The 17,954-nt window shown below is 40.7% G+C and overlaps 1 protein-coding gene and 4 non-coding genes across 5 annotated transcripts in view; all 5 read right to left on the bottom strand.

Annotated features, from left to right (window-relative positions):
• LOC133451751 (zinc finger protein 665-like) overlaps positions 1-17,954 on the bottom strand; it is a 37,084-nt gene that overhangs the window by 12,309 nt on the left and 6,821 nt on the right. The gene's annotated exons all lie outside the window — the stretch shown is intronic.
• trnah-gug (transfer RNA histidin (anticodon GUG)) lies at positions 13,202-13,273 on the bottom strand. The gene has a single exon. It is a non-coding gene; the product is annotated as a tRNA-His (tRNA).
• trnac-gca (transfer RNA cysteine (anticodon GCA)) lies at positions 13,603-13,675 on the bottom strand. Its single transcript has one exon. It is a non-coding gene; the product is annotated as a tRNA-Cys (tRNA).
• Positions 13,816-13,904, bottom strand: trnay-gua (transfer RNA tyrosine (anticodon GUA)). Its single transcript is given in 2 exon segments — positions 13,816-13,851; positions 13,868-13,904. It is a non-coding gene; the product is annotated as a tRNA-Tyr (tRNA).
• On the bottom strand, positions 14,877-14,965 carry trnay-gua (transfer RNA tyrosine (anticodon GUA)). Its single transcript is given in 2 exon segments — positions 14,877-14,912; positions 14,929-14,965. It is a non-coding gene; the product is annotated as a tRNA-Tyr (tRNA).

The following is a 17,954-nucleotide window of genomic DNA, read 5'->3' as shown; positions in this document are numbered from 1 at the left end:
TGGAAATATAACTTACTGTATGTTTGCAAGTCCTGATTTGCTGATTTTTTTTTTTCAGAGATAAAACTTTATATTTTATTATATTTTTTAAAACTTTTTTTCAACTTGTTTTTTTTTTTTTACAGAGTTTTGCACTTTATTCATTCATTTTTGGTTTAATAAGAGCAAAGTTTGCACTTAAAGCCCAATGGGGCAAATGTTCAATAAAAAAAAACAGCATATTTGAAATCATTTCTTTGCCTTTTGTCAATTCACAAAATAATCGTAATCGTAATCGAAAATCGGATTTTGAGAGAAAGAAATCGAGATTTTATTTTTGGGCAAAATCGAACAGCCCTAATACCCAGTTCCCATCTATTTAGATACTTCCAGATAAGGGATTATGTTAAAAGGTATTGTGACATAATTTTTAACATGCTTTTAACACTATTAAAAGTCTTGGCCAACATCCCTCAAATGTGTCTAAACGAGTGTAACAAGAAAAACTTCACTCTAGTACTCCATTCCTGGCTTTTTATTACACTGTTTTTTTGCAGCGTGAAAAACGCTTCCTTTTTCCCCTTTCCTGTCAATCATTGCTCCGCTCCTCCTCCAAACCTCCTCCAACCAACCGCTACACACTTCTGCCGGCGTCTCCGCACACACGCGCGCACACCGACCACAAACACCGACACACAGCCCAGACAGGGCGACTACTCCCGGGGATGAAGTCCAACCGGGACCAGAGGACCGGGACCGCAGCTCCCCGCGAGCAATACACTCACAGCGGCGTCGGAGAGTTAAGCCGGACCGGGAGCGACAGGCGAAGCATGCATGGAAAAGCAGCACGGCGAAGCAGACAGTCCACAGCAAACAATCATAAAAATAAAGGCATGCAAGCAGCAGGGTCCCCTTATCTTAAGTCCAGTCAGTGGCCGCGGGTCCTCTTAGCAGTTTTCCTCCGGTGATTAGAACAAAAGAGGCTCTAAACAGCTAAACAGCTCCGTTCAGCGTACGGTGCGCGTCGCCGCGTAACCCTACGCCGTAGGTTCTGCGTCGGTGTAACGCGCAACCATAAATCAGCCTTTATGGTGCGCTGGAGAGGAGAGGAGGCAGGGAGCTGGGTGGAGGGGGCGGTGATTTAGCGGGCCCTGACGTCACGGCCCGCCACCAAACCAGGTGCGCCGTTTTTGCACAGTTATGCGGAAAATCCCAGAAAGCACACAATACACTGAATGTTAAAAGTTCGTTGTTTTTTGGGTGTAATTGATGTCAAGACACCCAACAAAACACAAAAAATCAAGAAAAATTTGTTTTTCATGTCACAATACCTTTAAGAGTGTTCTTCCACAGTTCCCCAATAAACTCTCTAAATCAATCACAGATGACATCATATCATTTAATCCAACAAAGAAGGGAGCAATCTCACAGATTCTTGGGTTATTCTCAGAATTAGACTCCCCCTCCTTGGCTAGAATTAGGACTGCATGGGAAGAAGACCTCCAAACAGCAATAGATGACGGAACCTGGTCAAAAATTGTGAAAAGAGTTCACTCTTCTTCGATGTGTGCACGACACTCACTAGTTCAATTTAAAGTGATACACAGGCTGCACCTCTCAAAAGCAAAACTGTCTAAAATATATCCACAAATTAACCCCATATGTGACAGATGTAAATTGGAGGACGCAACATTAATCCACATGTTTTGACTTTGTCCGAGGTTACAGGGGTATTGGAAGGCTATTTTTGAAGCTCTCTCCACGGTGTTAGCGGTTAAGATCGACCCAAACCCTCTGATGTCTATATTTGGGATTATTCCTGATGGAATGAAGTTACCTGTAGGGGGACACAAAGTAATCGCTTTTACCACCCTTCTGGCACGCCGCCTGATACTTTTGAGGTGGACGGAGGCTGTCCCACCCTCAGTTTCCCACTGGATAAGGGATGTGCTGTCAAATCTGAAACTGGAGAAAATCAGGTATACACTACGGGGCTCTGAAAAGAAGTTTTTTAGAGTATGGAGACCTTTTTTGATAAACCCTCCACACAAGTGCAGTAATTAATCTTAGTCAGATACCCGTATGGGGTTGCTGGCGTCTCGGGCCTTGTCATGCTGCTTCTACAATATGTTTTAGTCTTTAATTATACTGTGTTTCACTAAGCGCCTTGTATTAATGGGTTACTCAGTCTTGAGAAGTCTTTGTTATACAAACATATGTTGTAAAATCTCACTAAGTAGAATAAGCCTAACATCATTGAGTGACAGAAGGGGTAAGGGAAGTTCGTTGTGGGGAGGGAAGGTTTAATGTTTTGTTTATGTGCAAGTAAAAATCAATAAAAAGAACTATGGAAAAAAAAAAAATGAACATATTACCCAAGTTTACATACTTATTTCAATGTTTGCCTGTATTGGTTCCTAAATCATTTTTTGCTTCACTAGACTCGACTATCTCCATATACATGGCAGAACAAGAAACCCAGAATAAACAAAACGGTACTTCAGCGATCAAAAAAAGACGGAGGTATGGGACTCCCCAATATGCGCTACGACTACTGGGCAGCAAACATCCGCTCTCTCGCTTTCTGGCACCAATACAACCTTCGATCTGATGGCCCAGAATGGACAACTGTGGAGCTTATTAACTTAATGAGCAAAACTCGTCACTTTCTGCACTACTCGGTGCCCCACTCAACCATCCGATACCCCAACAAATACAAAAACCCAGTCATGCGTTCCACTCTGAGGGTGCGGACTCAATTTAGGAGAACATTTGGGTACGCAGAATTTTCAATACTCAGTCCTATTGCCTCCAAACATTTCTTTACTCCTCAGTATGATAGTTCCTTTATAGACTGGTATAGGAAAGGCATCACTTCATTCTCAGACCTTTTCAAAGATAACAGTTTTTCCTCTTTGAGGAACTCTCAAATGGCCCTTTTCCACTAGTACCACCTCAGCTCGCTTCTACCCGCCTTCTACCCGCCCCCGTATTGCGCTTTTCCACTAGGGGCTGAGGCGGGTGGAGTCGCTCCAAGCAAATACTTTTTCTGTAACCATTCTGCCGAGGTTCTAACCGGGCTGAGACGGCACTATGACGTCATCACCCTCCTCGCCACTGATTGGTCGGGGGGCGGGGCCGTCAGACGTTTGAATCAGGAAGCAGGAGTCAGCGCGAGGCGACTCGCGGCGATTTTATTATACAGCGCGAACGTCTGTTTGGTGATCCAACTCTGAGGTGCAGATGTTCATAAACATGGTGGCTGACGAGAGAATTAAAAAAGGGATCTAGACTAGGGTTGTCACGATACCAAATTTCTGTTTCGATACCGATACCAACATGTATTTCGATACTTTGATACTTTTCGATACTTTTTGTAAAAAGGTGGAACACTCTCAAATGTCAATATTCCTTTATTTTAAAGCAGACTTTGGGAACAATAGCAACAATGAATAAAATAAATAATTGGCATGGTATATTAAAATTTTCAAACCTTTAGAACAGTGAGAACAAGTAAAATAAAGCAATGCCATTCAAATTAAAGTCACCATGTTAAATACAATACTGTAGCAGCAAAAACTCCTAGGGTGGCTGGTGGGCTATCACTGTTTTTCATTTTTCAGGTTCCTAGCCAAGAAAACAAGAATGTCTACATTTGCCTCGGTCAGTCTAGAACGCCTTGGACTGCAGATATTCCCAGATGTGCTGAAGACACGTTCAGATGCACAGCTTGATGCTGGAATACACAGATACTGCCAGGAGCACTAGACTTCTGTAATTGGGGGAGGGAGAGGGTACAGTATTTTAATTAACATGGTCATTTTAATTTGAATGCCATTGCTTTATTTTACTCGTTTCATTGTTCAAAAGGTTTGTGTTTTGAAACTATAGGCCACATGAAACATTACATGGGCATAACTAGAAAAATAAATTGAGGCTCATTCTATCATCTACAGTAGTGGTCCCCAACCTTTTCTGAACCGCGGACCGGTTTAATGTCTGACAATATTTTCACGGCCCAATCTAAAGGTGTAGCTGAGAAAAACTAAATAAAATGACCGGCATTAAAAACTGTGGTATTTTCGCTATAGTAGTAGTAAGTGCTTTTATTTTGAAGGCGTCTCACCGAGACCTCGTAAACATCCGGCGCTTCGGAATTTAAGGGTAAAAGTTTAATGGCAGTAGAAAGTGTGTCTGAAAGACTAAACTAGTGTCGGGAATGCTAAAGTGGCGCCTAACTGACACAAAAAGCACCTGCTGATGAGGATTTGTGCAAATTTTATACCGTATTTATGTCCAGCTTGAGTTTGGTCGTTCATGTATTGTGGTAGCTTTATTGCCAACCGAGCGAGCAGCTGCGTCGGTCTGTATTTAAGTTAAACTTATATGAATGTAGAAAGACTAACTATTTTATTTTATTTTATTTCTTTATAGCTCTTACGGTGTGTTTGCAGTGTATTTACATCCAAGGAATAAAAACATTGTGAACCATCAGTTTGAGAGTCATCCATCAGTCGGGGATTCTACAGAAATTATTTTTTAATAAAAAAAAAAATTTTTTTTTTTTTTTTTTTTTTTCTCCTCCCTGTGCGGCCCGGTACCAAATGACCCACGGCCCGGTACCGGGCCGCGGCCCGGGGGTTGGGGACCACTGATCTACAGGACTGTCTCAGAAAATTAGAATATTGTGATTTTCTGTAATGCAATTACAAAAACAAAAATGTCATAAATTCTGGATTCATTACAAATAAACTGAAATATGGCAAGCCTTTTATTATTTTAATATTACTGATCATGGCTTACAGCTTAAGAAAACTCAAATATCTTATCTCAAAAAATTTGAATATTCTGGGAATCTTAAACTGTAAGCTATAATCAGCAATATTAACTAATTTTTTTTTCGTTAGAAGAAAGAGATGGCGGGTATGTTTGGTTTTAGTAACATCTTGCTCAGGCAATGAGTCTGCAATGGCCCAGACGGGAGACACATGTAGCTCAGTGCTTAACTTTTATTTTTAATCCACTCTATATTCTTCTGGTTGTTCTCCGATATGTTCCCCTAAAGCCTGAATTATGGTTCCGCCTTAAATCGACGCAGAGCCGCCGGCGTTGTTGTAACGCGGAACCATAAATCAGCCTTCACCCGGTACATACATAGGTTCCTCTAAACATCTGTCCCCGCTACAGTTTTAACTAAAAGAAAATGTGCTCCAATACAGCAGGTCTCATAATTTTATTTTGAACACTGCCAAAACTCTAACTTAAAACGTAACTAGAACTTAAAATGTGCTTGACACAAATGAAAGTTAAATTTTAACACGTAGGAAAAACACCTAACCTTTTAAGTGATATGTGTGTTATCAGGTGTAATGGCATTTTTAGGTTAGAAATAAGAACATTTCTTGGTAAGATCCTTAGTTATTTGAGTGAAGGCAGTGAATTTGGTCGACTGGTGTAAGTTCAGGGTTTTAGTAAAGACACAAGTAGGGAAATGTTATTGGCCAGTACCCCCAATATTTGTACATTTGTTAAGTACTGTGTTTAACAGTTACATTCATGGCTGAAAGGTTACTAAGCACTTTGTTACCAAGCACTTTTTTATCATGTGAATGTATGTTTTTTTTATATATAATGACAGCAATGGTGCTGTCAGTTTACTTTATGTTGCAGCATCTTTAAAAGTGCACAATAAAATGTAACACTGCATTTGAAACAGCACATTGTGGTAATTCATTAATCCATTATGAAATACGTATTACTAATACACTGAAATGTAGTAGAAATGTAAAAATGTGGTTAGCGTGTCGATAAACGATGTGCGCTCCTAAAATTTCTGATTGTGCCCCTAAAAATTTTTCAGTTAGGGGCTACTGTGCTCCTAGTGAAAACAGTTAGTCTGGAGCCCTGCAGTGTATACGATCGTGTATACGATCGTGGCTACGACGTGTCCACCAACAACACCCCCCCCCCCCCCCCCCCCGGCTGGCTACTTATTTAATATGGCTGGCTAGTCTGTGCCTTAGTGGAAAGCCCTGATATGCCCTGGTATGCTCTTTGTTGTTATTAGCTATTATTCATTTGTTGTATTTCATATAAGGAAAATGTCTCAGACATGTCAGACAAAAGAACATTTTGAAATGTATTCACAAGCCGAGGCTTCAGCCCCGACCCTTTGGTTGTGACCTAAGTGTTCATGCTTGGTGGTGACCAATACATTTGTTTCATTTATTCAAAGTAGGAACTGATTTAGTTTCATTTTTACAGTTAACATTGAATTGCTCTCCCATTTAAAATATATAACTGGATCTTATTTGATCCCAGGGCGACATGATGTTAATGAGCAAACGCTCTCCATGCGACGTCTCTACGATTCTGGTTCGGTTCGTCAGCAGGAAACAGACGGACCGAGAACCAGCGGGTTCTGGACCCGAACACTGACCTGCAGACCAGCAGCTTTAGTCCTGCTGGATGAGGAGTCCTGGCTCGGATCCCGGTCCATCTCCTGGTTCTGGTTCCGGTCTGTCTGCAAACCTGAATGAATGAATGAATGAATGAATGAATGAATGAATGAATGAACAACATGTTCATAAAAAATTAAAATAAACAGTAACATCTTTATATGCACAAAGGTTCTAAAAAGGAGTAGGAAGAAGTTTACACTTTTTCCTAGTTCCTACCCCTTTATAACTTTATGAATTTACATTATTGCTATTATTATATCTACACAATATCCATATAAATATAGCCTATATAAATACTATGTAAACATGCCTATTAATACATAATTATTCATATAAGTATATAGAAAATATAAATATATCAATATATAGAAAATACAATTATTATATAAATATAAACTACATACATATCCCTATAAATATATGCTACATACATAATAAATATATAACATATTACATAATTATAACTATCCCTCTCAACATATAATATATACTACATAAATATCCACATAAATATCTAAACATATCTTAAGCAAGTATAATATACATTTTTCCCTATTTTATTTGTTTATCTCACTCCTCGTTGACCCATTTCCTCTTCCATAAACCTGTTTCTAAATCATGTTTGGTATGTCTTTTTAACCAGATTTGTGTCAGTACTTTGTTTCATTTCCTGCTCCAAAGTGTTCCACAGAGTCTCCACAGTTCCACATGAACATGCTGCACATTGTTCAACTGTTTCAACCTCGGCTGGAAGAAGCTCCTGCAAACACGTGGATTAAAGTAACTAGAGACGTAAATGATGGTAAACCGTCAGAACCGACATGACTAATCCATCGGTTTCTCTACAGACTCTTTTAATCAGGGAAACAGAAACTCACGGCTCGGTTTCGTCCTTAAATCTTCTCTGGATCTTCAGACGAACTGAAGCGTCTCGCGCATGCGCATACACATGCCTTCTTCTTCAATGGTGTTTATTGGCGGTTGGCAAACCAACTTGAAGGTGCATTACCGCCACCCACTGGACTGGAGTGTGGAACAGTAGTCTAGCACAGGGGTTCCCAACCTTTTTTGTGCCAAGGACCAGCAGAACTATAAACAAAAAGCTCATGGACCGGTTGACAATTTATGTCAATTTTAATAAACATTTTAGAAAAAAACTACGCATTTTAAATAGGGCTGCAACTAACGACTATTTTAATAGTCAACTATTATCACCGATTATTGAAACGATTAGTCCACTAATCGGATAATTAGTAATTTTTTTCTTAAATTTAGCATGAAGTTGCTTTAATTATGTGGCAAATGATAATAAACACGAGAAAGATGGCTACTTCAATGAAAAATAGATATTTTATTCAACTTTGCTGCTGTTCATACAAAAAGTAAATCTGAAAAAAACCAAGGACAGGCACAGTGATCAGTCAGTATAGACATAAATCCATAAATAAATAAACCTCTGTCCATTATTTTTCATTTTTTTAAGGACAGGCAATTGTGTTATATAAAAAATAAATGATAAAATAAAATAAAACGTCTTCATTTTTTCTTCATCAAGTGGGTAAATGGGTTCTGGATGGCAGGACGTTCTCTGGGTTGAACTGGTGTATCGTTTGTTGAAACCCGTCACCATCAACCATGGAGAGCCTCATATCACTGATCAGCTGCAGTATTGATCAGTTATTGATCAGTTATTGATCAGTGAGGGCAGTCGTCTGTTGCAGGAACACGTCTGCTTCTTTTGCAGAAAGGGCTCCATGGTGGCTCTGCATGCATTTAATTTAGAATACTTGTGTCAGGCACAGTCAGGCATAACGTTAAAGCTCTCTTTTAAAGCCAAAATACGCTTAATATCTTACCAAGGCGAGTCCGTTTCGTTCAACTGTCCGACTATGGAGTAAGATAACTTCCAAAAAGATGTGTCCATGTTATAACTATTCGTATTCGTAATGATAAACATTTGTATGTAAATAAAAAAGTTGTACCCCAAATTCTGCTGTCACACATGAGTGATAAATTATTAGGGTTAGGATTGTTTTTATGTGAGTAAGAAATTAGGTAAGAAATTTACCTTTTACGTCTCATTTATTCATTCACACACGCACTAATATACTTGGGAAACAGTTAGGCACCAAATATAATATATTTTATTTTCTCAGATGGAAAAAATAAGAACTATGTGGAATTGTCTTGTATATTCTGTTTTTTACCTTGTATTCTGGCTGCCACAGATGCAAAAAGAATTTCCGAAAGGACAATAAATTTAAACTAACTAACTGTAGAAACCTACAGTAAAACCAGTTCTTGACCAGGTTCACGTCAACAAACCCTTGAAGCTGAAACCAGTTCAGTTTCATCCATCGACCCTAAAATGATATTTTAGACTCGTTGAACGACGGGATTCTGGTCAGAAGAGATTGTTATTGATCCGATTGGATCTGGACGACCATCCAGACTTATACCGACGACACCTGACGGCTCTTATTTTGGCGAGTCTGATCTCTTCCTCCTGCATCACAGTTCCAGTTATGTTCTTACTTCAAGGTTCATCTTATAAGTCATTTTCAAAAGCTGTTCAAACGTGCAAATATAATAGAAAAGACACTTTAAGTTCAAGTATTCACCAATATTCAACTTTATCTACATCAAAGCTGAAAAACAGACTTTTTAGATCAACATTGTGACATAAAAACAACCACATGATCAACTTCTGGACAGTTTTAATGCAGAAATGTTTAGTGTTGGAGGTTTTTACCCCCGTTGATGTGATACCAGCTCTGGACCTGCTGCAACCAGAACCAGAACCAGCTCACTGATGCTCCTGCAGGACTGCAGTTCCTCCACTGGCCGCCAGAGGCCGCTAGAGCGAGTCTCCTTTAACCTCCAGGTTAAAATGTCTTCAGCTTCAGAGCAGAAATAATCATATTTACTTTACTTAGTTCTGAAGCTGCTGGTTGGTTTGGACCACCAGGAGTCTATTTTGTATGGAAGCCCATTTCTGCCAGTAAAAGAAAAAAAAAAACAAGATAAAAACCTAGCCTTAAAAATAATATTACCACGATAAGTCATAATTATGAGATAAAAAGTCGAAATTATGAAATTATTGAAATCAAAGCGTTTTTTCATACAAAATAAACATTTTCTATGTAGTTTAGAAGTTTTGGGGATGTCTCTTTTTTGCGCCTGTGCTGCTGAAATCGGGGCGTCCCTTATTTCTATTCCTGAAAGGTGGCAGCCCTATTCAGGTGTTTTTACCCAGAATGCACCGGGGCTCGTCTCAGGTGGCTCCACACAGAAGCAGGTTCCCTGTTCAACTAAACTCAGGTCCAAAACCAGGTTGCCACGGCGACACCTGAGACCAAACCAGAACCAGGTTGCCACGGCGACACCTGAGACCAAACCAGAACCAAGTTGCCACGGCGACACCTGAGACCAAACCAGAACCAGGTTGCCACGGCGACACCTGAGACCAAACCAGAACCAGGTTGCCACGGCGACACCTGAGACCAAACCAGAACCAGGTTGCCACGGCGACACCTGAGACCAAACCAGAACCAGAAGGAATAATCTGAACAACTGAGGCTGCAAAGTTCTACATCAACACCACGATTCTCTCTCACATGAACGACTGTCTCACCAGCTGGTCCAGACAGGTAGGACCGCGTTACAAATCAGGAGAAAAAGTTACATTTATATCATTGTAATATTTTAACTACATATGTTGTTTTAAACTGGGGAAATATGATGAAGTTTGCAGACATTTTACTTGTATATAAAATCCTTCATGGTCTGGCCCGTCCACTCAATGAGTTCATTAAACCAAATCTAAACTCCTCGAGCAGAGCTAATGCTAACGCTAACAACCAGAGGGGATTGAAACTGCAGAGAAAAAGGGCCTTTGGTGAAACAACCACGACGTTAGTTTATATTTATTTATTTTAGATTGAACACTTGAATATTGTATAAATCCTTGAGGAATATTCCGTATACATTTTTACACACGCACGTGTTTTTTTTAATTAAACACACACACACTTAAATATATATGTAATTAAAAAAAAACACATATACATGTATATTTAAATAAAAAAAACACATACTGTATATATGTGTGTTTTATATATATAAAAATCAATTAACAGATATAAAGCAAGGATATAAACAAAAGGAGTGTCAAAAGTAATAAAAATGTTCCTATGGAGCAGCTCGTACCTGGAACACTAAAGAAGAGCCAGCAGCGCCTTTTTTGTCTTCGAAAACTGTAAATTCCAGGTGGATTCTTCCCTGATGACTATGTTTTATTGTTCTTTTATCGAATCTGTTATCACTTTTTCTTTCATTTGTTGGTTTCAATCTTTGAAAGTCAAAGACAGAAACTTGCTCAATAAGGTTGTCAGTCTAAGCCAGTGTTTCCAACCCTGGTCCTCGAGGCAACACTGTCCTGCATGTTTTAGATGTCTCCCTTCATCACCACACCTGATTCTAATTAATGCTCCTAATTAGCTCGTCATCAAGGTCTGCACAGCTCTGTTGATGACACAGGTACTTGTATCACGGTGTGCTGAAGCAGGAAACATCTCAAACATGCAGGACAGTGGGCCTTGAGGACCGAGGTTGGAAACACTGGTCTGAGCAGTAAAATCATTGGGTCGGCTCAACAAACTTTACAAGAACTTTATAACAAACAGCTGATCAAGAAACTCCATGTTGTCTGATTCTCACATCCCTTAATAAACAGTTTCAGTTTCTACCATCAGTTACTGCTTACACTCCCTTTTCCAAACACAAACAGATACAAACACTTTGTTTCCTCCACTATTGTTCTTTTAAATGCCGGAAGGAAAAGGTAGTGGGTGAAAAATCCTTCCCTCTTAACTATAGCTTAGGTCTGTACTATGATGTGTAACTTATTGTAATTTATTAGGTATATTTTATGTACATTTACCATTGTGTGCTTCTCCTGTCGCGAAAATAATCGCCCCCTTGGGACAAATAGTGATTGATTGATTGATACACCCATAGAACTAACATCACATCTCTTTATTCCTTCTCTAAAAACACCAAACAGTGGTTACTTGATAATCAAACATGCCGTCATAATCTGGTATAATCAGGTTATTGTTTTTACTACCCGTTTGTGTGAGCTAATGTGTTTGCTCTTGTTCTTCATTTACGTTTGTCATTATTCAGAGTTATGTCATGGTTTTACTAATTGTTTGTACTCTGTGCTCTAGTGTTTTAGTGTGTTCTATTTCAATGTTTTTATACCGTCAACCTGCAGATGTAAATTAGCCTGTATGGCTAAATCTGGCACATTTACACTATGGACTCAAGTGCTCATGTTAATTAACATGCGTTGTCACTTTTAAATACATGAATGAAATGAAACCAGAACCTGAACCTAGACAGCGTTTCTGTTCCTCACCTGAGGTGACGTTACCTGGTGGAGGAAGCAGCCAGACAGAAGCAGAAGGACAGACACACCTGAGCTTAAGTACCTGTTGACGGCCACACCTGGACCAATCAGAGAGCAGCATCCTGCAGACACCTGGACCAATCAGAGAGCAGCGTCCTGCAGACACCAGGACCAATCAGAGAGCAGCATCCTGCAGACACCTGGACCAATCAGAGAGCAGCATCCTGCAGACACCTGGACCAATCAGAGAGCAGCATCCTGCAGACACCTGGACCAATCAGAGAGCAGCATCCTGCAGACACCTGTTCAGTTCAGTTCAGTTCAGTTTATTTGCGGTCATGACATCACAAAAAAATGAAAAATAAAAATAAGACAAACATCAAAAGCCCATGTCCGCCAGTAAAAGAAAAAAATAAGAGGAAAACTTAGCCTTAAAAATAAAAATATCCCCACGGAAAGTAATAATTATGACATAAAAAGTCGAAATTATGAGATAGAAAATTGAAATTTTGAGATAAAATTTTTATCTCAAATTAGGGCCCGAGCACTTACAGTGCAAAGGCCCTATTGTATCTGTAGGATTTTTTTTTTCTCAGCTTTTTTCTTGTTTTTATTTTTCCGATGAAATGAGGGCCTTTTCGCCACCCTAAATGTGCCCCAAAAGTCACCACATTTTGCATGCAAGCCAAGCCTGCCGAAAAATTTGATATTTAATGGTTTTCATTAATGGGCGTGGCCGAATGTCTCAACAGCGCCCCCTAGAAAACTTTGTGCCTCAAGCCCCACAATACGGTTTGACGTACATGCACGAAGATCGGGACACACCTGTATCATTTCGCAACTTAAAGAAAAGTCTCTTGGCGCCATGGCCAAAACCGAACAGGAAGTCGGCCATTTTGAATGAATCGTGTAATTTTGGCGCAATTTATGCCATTTTCACGTGTCGTATTTTAACGAACTCCTCCTAGCAGGATCATCCGTTCGACATAAAACTCGCTCAGGAGACACAAAAGACGTTAACCATGAAAAGTGATCAAACTCGTGAGTTTTCATGAAATGGCGTGGCCGTGGCGCCGCGTCAAACTTCAATGTTAAACAGGAAGTGATACTAGTAGCTGATTGGTCCATATTTGGTGCCTATTTTCTGCCATTACTTTTGAATGGTTTGACATAAAGACGCTTGTGTGGTGCCCCATGCACGAACATCGGTGCACACCTGTATCATGTTGCAACTTAAAGAAAAGTCTCTTGGCACCATGGCCGAAACGGAACGAAACGGTGCCAGTGTCCATGGCACCTTTTCTTTCTTTTTCCAAAAATTTGAGAAGCACTCTTGCTGCCACAGGGGTGCTGTGACCCGGATTCGAACCGGGGTTGCTGCGGCCACAACGCAGAGTACTCACCACTATACGATCACAGCTTGAAAGGGTATGTGTACCCAGCTTTAGATATTTGCTCGGTTTCTGCAGTTATGTCAGTGAACACAGTGTGAGGTTGGAAGAAGAGTTTACGGAGATGTGCCGCCCCTGTCGTCAGGTAAGGGCATTTGCTTCGAATGAGATATTAGGAAGGAAGAGAATGAATAAAAGAGGTCCCATGAAAGACAAACATAATGCATTAGCCGGGGCAGCTTTGGAAACATTATGGAAGACGGCCTATCCTGCGGCACCTTTAAATAAATGACACAGAAGAAGAAATGTGTACACTACCAAGGTTGTGACTGGGCGAGTATTAAAGATTAGGATTTTTTGAGCTAGCCAGGAGTTGAACCTAGAATCTTCTGATCTGCACTCAGACGCGTTATCCATTGCGCCACTAGCCCTTTTTGATTGTAACATGTGGAAACACACGTGGTGTAACAACTCAGATGTCCCAACCAAGGTAGATGGCAGTGGCCAAAGCCATAGCCGAGTACAGTGATGAAATAGAGTCCCGCTCTGGGAAGATGAAAAGTAATGGCAGTCCTTCGAGCCGGAGTTGAACCAGCGACCTAAGGATACCTGTTTTACTGGTTCTACAGTCCTCCACTCTCCCAACTGAGCTATCGAAGGAGGATGCATGTTGACAGCTCCATGACTTGTGTATTCTTCTACCAAGGCCTGAAACTGGGAAAAGGAAACATTGTAGATGAATTATTGTCTCCCTTATGCGCCGCTTGCCGGGTCCTTACCACTGGCATAGTCCATTGTCCTTGGCTAAGTGTCCGGGCCGTAGCACCCCCCCTCTCCACCGCAATCAATTGAAGTGTGAATGGTCTGAAAAACTGATCCAAACACCCTAGTGGATTTTGTTGTGTCCGTGGCACCTTTTCTTTCTTTTTCCAAAAATTTGAGAAGCACTCTTGCTGCCACAGGGGTGCTGTGACCCGGATTCGAACCAGGGTTGCTGCGGCCACAACGCGGAGTACTCACCACTATACGATCACAGCTTGAAAGGGTATGTGTACCCAGCTTTAGATATGTGCTCGCTTTCTGCAGTTATGTCAGTGAACACAGTGTGAGGTTGGAAGAAGAGTTTACGGAGGTGTGCCGCCCCTGTTGTCAGGTAAGGGCATGTGCTTCGAATGAGATATGAGGAAGGAAGAGAATGAATAAAAGAGGTCCCATGAAAGACAAACATAATGCATAAGCCGGGGCAGCTTTGGAAACATTATGGAAGACGGCTTATCCTGCGGCACCTTTGAAGTGTACATTTCCGGGCATACACAGAGACAAATGAAAAAAGCAAGTAAATAAATAAATGACACAGAAGAAGAAACATTGTACACTACCAATGTTGTGACTGGGAGAGTATTAAAGATTAGGATTTTTTGAGCTAGCCAGGAGTTGAACTTAGAATCTTCTGATCTGTACTCAGACGTGTTATCCATTGCGCCACTAGCCCTTCTTGATTGTAACATGTGTAAACACACGTGGTGTAACAACTCAGATGTCCCAACCAAAGTAGATGGCAGTGGCCAAAGCCATAGCCGAGTACAGTGATGAAATAGAGTCCCGCTCTGGGAAGATGAAAAATAATGGCAGTCCTTCGAGCCGGAGTTGAACCAGCGACCTAAGGATACCTGTTTTACTGGTTCTACAGTCCTCCGCTCTCCCAACTGAGCTATCGAAGGAGGATGCATGTTGACAGCTCCATGACTTGTGTATTCTTCTACCAAAGCCTGAAACTGGGAAAAGGAAACATTTTAAATGAATTATTGACTCCCTTATGCGCCGCTTGCCGGGTCCTTACCACTGGCAGAGTCCATTGTCCTTGGCTAAGTGTCCGGGCCGTAGCACCCCCCCTCTCCACCGCAATCAATTGAGGTGTGAATGGTGTGAAAATCTGATCCAAACACCCTATTGGATTTTGTTGTGTCCGTGGCACCTTTTCTTTCTATTTCCAAAAAATTGAGAAGCACTCTTGCTGCCACAGGGGTGCTGTGACCCGGATTTGAACCTGGGTTGCTGCGGCCACACCGCAGAGTACTCACCACTATACGATCACAGCTTGAAAGGGTACGTGTACCCAGCTTTAGATATGTGGTTTCTGCAGTTATGTCACTGAACACTGTGAGGTTGGAAGAAGAGTTTACGGAGGTGTGCCGCCCCTGTCGTCAGGTAAGGGCATTTGTTTCGAATGAGATATGAGGAAGGAAGAGGGAAGGAAGAGGAAGGGGAAGAGAATGAATAAAAGAGGTCCCATGAAAGACACACTCTGTGACTATCATTTCTCCCCGGGTTCTGCTGTGAGCCACGTTGAAGCGCGTTTGCGCTCCAGAATCCGGATCGGGGTACGGGGTAATGAGCGTGGGGAGGCACGGATATCCTCTAACCCCCAGGAGATAGCAATCAAATTCTCCTGCAATTGCACATATAACACAAAGTTAGACAATATTCGCAAAACTGATCAATATAATATTAGTAATATAACGCACTCTGTAGAAATGTGGTGCTCAAATTTGATTCCCTACATCCTGCATCATGTACAGAGCCTAGCCATCTCGCCTCCACGTTTGATATTAGATTTGCAGCATCGCATCATCTGGCAATTGAAAAAATACATTTTCAAACATCATTAAGGGAGTGCTCAAAAATAAAAGCAGCTTACGGTTCCATTATACCTACTTGGAAATTGATGCTGTGGAAACCTTTCCTGTTAACAAAGTCAGCCTCATTTTGGGATGGTGCTGTAATTGGCACATGCGTCCCATCGATGCATCTAATAACGTTTGGAAAGCCTGCAATATAACTAATGCTCATTAAATATAATCTCACCAGCAAAGATTTCTGTGCATATTTGAGAAACCTAAGCGATGCTGACCTGCCAGTTGGTGGAAATCCGTCTTAATGAACCTCGTAGGTTTGTGGCCAGGAAAATGAATAAAGTTGTGCCTGAAGCGCTTTAGCGCAAGGCACACTTTACGCACCGACTGACAGGCAGTAGCTTTCCCGATATGTTCAGTGTCTCCAATACTGTACAGAAACTCCCAGATGCAAAAAAATGGAGAGCAATGCACATTGTTTGCAGGAGAAGAGGGCAGACCCATGATGCGTAAACATTAAAAACATTAACAACGGTTAAAGTTAAAACAATTTTTAATGGTTAAACATTAAAAATGGTTTAATTGTAACAGTGGTGTCGCTTTCATTTTTTCTAACATTATTAGCTGATTATATGTATAGTGGGCTGGCAGAGTGTATTTTACCCAAACTATAAATAGTGGAATATTACTTTTTTTAAAGATAATATTAAGATAATTTAGGCAACTGTAAGTGTAATTTTTATTTTATATAAACTTAAAACATTTAAAAATATCACTAAAATATTTTTGGGTAATCAGTTACAAAAAAAGTTTGAGTTCTGTGAACTTATTAGGGTTTACAGTGTATGGATGGAGAAGGTTACCCAAATAGATGAGGGATTCTGTTGAAAAACTCGCAAATACTAATCGGGGAAAGCCAAAATGTCATATCGTGGTCTTATCATCCTCTCACGGTGAATTGAACGGACAATTTGGGCTTCTATCTGTAACAAGCAGCAGCCCTCCTGAATTTGCGCTTAAATACCCGAACATAACTGGGTTATCTGAACAAAACCTGAACAAAACCGGCATAAAACCTACCCCCTACCAGGTTAGGTTCAGAGCCTATGTTACCATGGTGACTTACTTAACCTGACCATTTTGGAACGGAAATCCCGGGTTTACCATTTACCCTGGGTTAACATACCCAGTTTAGCCAGTAAACCTCTGTTTTGGGAGAAACTCACTTTAGGCTCGGGAGCGGTCGGCTGTGCAAAAATGAATCAGACACACACTCGCTTTTGCTATAAGATATGAATATATTTATTAGCGAGCAGTGCACACAAAAAGACTCACACACAACTGCCCTTTGCTAGGATAACTGTGTCAGGTTATCTCCCGCAAATGGCAGAGCAACAAACAATTACACAGGGGCTAGTGTGATAACCACTGCTGATGCTCATGACTGTGTGGAGCAAATGGAGATCTTGTATGGGATGGCAGCAACAGATCATATGCCTGTCTCTATAGTGCTCAAGGTGGATAAAGTACCTGAGCTGATCTCTAAAGACAATAAGCAAGATGCTAAACTGCAGTGGGCTAGGCTCTCTGAGGAGGATCTGAGAATCTACCATGACAGCACTGATAGGAACCTGAACCATATTAAACTCCCATATAATGCTATTCTCTGTGACAACATTAATTGTAATCTTTTTAATCATAATGATGAATTGTGTAAAATGTATGAATTCATTTTAAATGGTTTAAACAAAGCTAGCACACTATTTTCTAAGAAAAGGGGTAAACAGCATAAACACAGGCCGGGCTGGAATAACCATGTGGAAGGACTCCACCTGCAGGCCAGGGAAACTTTTAAAAAGTGGGTTAAAGCAGGGAAACCAAGGTATGGTCCTGAATGTGATTTAAAAAAGCAGGCTGTGGCTCGGTTTAAAAGTGCAGTTCGCTTTATAAAGAGGAACGAGCAGACATTGAGAGCTAATTCGATGGCCAGAAAAATGCAGGAAAAGGAAATATTTGATTTCTGGAAAGAAGTAAAAACTATAAACAATAGTAAAATACCACTGCCTTCTAATATTGG

Source organism: Cololabis saira, chromosome 10, assembly GCF_033807715.1.
Source record: "Cololabis saira isolate AMF1-May2022 chromosome 10, fColSai1.1, whole genome shotgun sequence".
Taxonomy (NCBI): domain Eukaryota; kingdom Metazoa; phylum Chordata; class Actinopteri; order Beloniformes; family Belonidae; genus Cololabis; species Cololabis saira.
The sequence above is the reverse complement of the archived record's forward strand: the minus strand, read 5'-3'. Positions and strand labels throughout refer to the sequence as shown.